Source organism: Octopus sinensis, linkage group LG23 (assembly GCF_006345805.1).
Source record: "Octopus sinensis linkage group LG23, ASM634580v1, whole genome shotgun sequence".
NCBI lineage: Eukaryota > Metazoa > Mollusca > Cephalopoda > Octopoda > Octopodidae > Octopus > Octopus sinensis.
This window is the reverse complement of record NC_043019.1, coordinates 5,834,068-5,836,742: the sequence shown is the minus strand read 5'-3', so window position 1 is coordinate 5,836,742 and position 2,675 is coordinate 5,834,068.

Here is a 2,675-nt window from a genome sequence, read left to right as displayed (position 1 = left end):
CATAGGTTTAGATTTTGGTGATGGTGGGTGAGTATTGTTGGCATTGTGGTGGTTATATTGTTTTTTGATAATTGCATTATGGCTGTTTTGTCTCAAGTTAGTCCTCACAGACCCAAGATGAAACACATTTCGTTCAACTTTTGAAACACTGGAGGAGACCACATTCTGTGATTTATTTTAAATGGATTTGCTTATCTTCTTCATACAAATATATTGTTGTTGGTGGTGGTTGTGTTCGTGTTGATGAAACACATACGCACATTTACATTCATTTATACATACATCATCATCATCGTTTAGCATCCGCTTTCCATGCTGGCATGGGTTGGATGGTTCAACTGGGGTCTGGGATGCCAGAAGGCTGCACCAGGCCCAGTCTGATCTGGCAATGTTTCTACGGCTGGATGCCTTTCCTAATGCCAACCACTCCATGAGTGTAGTGGGTGCTTTTTATGTTGGCCGTTGCCAACCCCGCCTGGCCACTATGCCGGGTTGGCAACGGCCACAAACGGAATGTGCTTTTTACGTGCCACCGGCACGGAGTCCAGTCGGGGCTGCGCTGGCAACAGCCACATTCAGAAGGTTCTCTTACGTGCCACCGGCACTGGTATCTCAGCTGCAATTTCCATTGATCAATTTCGATTCTGATTCACATATATTCACATATTCGCATACATGTATGTATGTCGTATGTGTGTGTATGTATGTATATGTATGTAGATTATGTATGTGTGTACACATGTATATATATATATATGTGTGTGTATGTATGTATATATGTGTGTGAATGTATGTATATATGTATTTGTGTGTGTGTGTATATATAGATAGATAGAGAAAAAACATTTGGTATTGTTTATAATGGTAGGTAAACTTTCCCAATGGTACTCGGTTTACCTACCATTATAAATAATACCAAATGTTTTTTCTCAAACCTTTCATAATGTGATACAAGTCTTTGGTGTAGCAATTGCACGTGGCTGAGGAGGGCTTTTGAACTATCTGTTATGTCGATTATGCATTGATGTAAGAATAAGTTGTTCTATAAAGCCCGAAACATATGTACCACAACATCCTTTGTGTCCTGTTTTCATTTATTTCCTTTGCTACATATATCCTATCACCTATGCTACTAGCTGGCATATTCAGGTGCTTACATTTATCAAGTATTCACCCTGAATTTATTGTACCTATATATACATACATATATTGCCCTGTTTAGTAGAAGAAATATAAAATTAGCCAGGGGCATTGGTAATAATAATGTCAGTAGTGTTTTAAGCCCCTGTAACGATGATAATAATAGTGGATATGTAGGAATCCTGAAAAATAGAACTAATATAAGCAGTAATACTGCTAGATATAATAACTCAGGCATTACTGGCACAACACCTGATTATACTACAATGAATTTGAATGATGCTACAAATGATAGTAATGTTACTATTAACAACAACAGCAGCAGCAACAACAACAACAACAACAATAATAATAATAGTAATAAAAATAATAATGATAATAATAATAATAATAATAATAATAATAATAATAATAGCAATAATATCCCCAGCTGCAATTGTAGGATAAGATCTCAATGCCCATTATTAGGTCATTGTTTAGCCCAAAATGTTGTGAACAAATGTACAGTATTGACTGAAACTAGTAACTTTGTTTACATCGGGTGCTCAAAAAAGCATGAAGTCACATGTTAATAACCATCTTGCATCTTTTAAACTTAAACATAAAGCTAACAGTACATCATTATCTAGTAAAATCGGGGAACTTAAGTATAGCGATAGTAAATTTAGCCTTAATTGGGATATAGTATGGGGAGCTCCGCCATAAAGATAGCCAATATGGATGCAAACTATGTTGTATGGAAATTTATGAAATTTGTAAGTAGGTAAATAAGAATAACCTAATTAATATTAGATTAGATTAGACCTTAGCATATCCTGTGTGCATAGAAACACCTGTATCTTCAAATATTTTAGAAACAAATAATGTTATACATATACAGGCGCAGGAGTGGCTGTATGGTAAGTAGCTTGCTTACGAACCACATGATTCCGGGTTCAGTCCCACTACGTGGCACTTGGGCAAGTGTCTTCTACTATAGCCTCGGGCCGACCAAAGCCTTGTGAGTGGATTTGGTAGATGGAAACTGAAGGAAGCCCGTCGTATATATGTATATATATATATGCGTGTATGTGTTTGTGTGTCTGCTTGACAACCGATGCTGGTGTGTTTATGTGCCGTTACTTAGCGGCTCGGCAAAAGAGACCGATAGAATAAGTACTGGGCTTACAAAAGAATAAGTCCTGGGGTTGAGTTGCTCGATTAAAGGTGGTGCTCCAGCATGGCTGCAGTCAAATGAATGAAACAAGTAAAAGAGTAAAAAGAGAGTATACTATGATTTAGTGGCAGAAATTATCTGGGGTGTCATATCTTTCATAACATAACCTCTATTGTATGGAATTATACATAATATTGGCCTCGTATAACCTCTACCTGTTTAATCTGCATTTCTACTATACTTAGATTAAACTATTTTCCCTTTGCTTCTAAGGCTTTCTTCCCTGTCAGTCATAATAAGAATATTTACAATGGATTATCAGATCTTATGCCTCCCTTAAGGATATTATATACCCCCTAAGAACTATTATCATTCTACA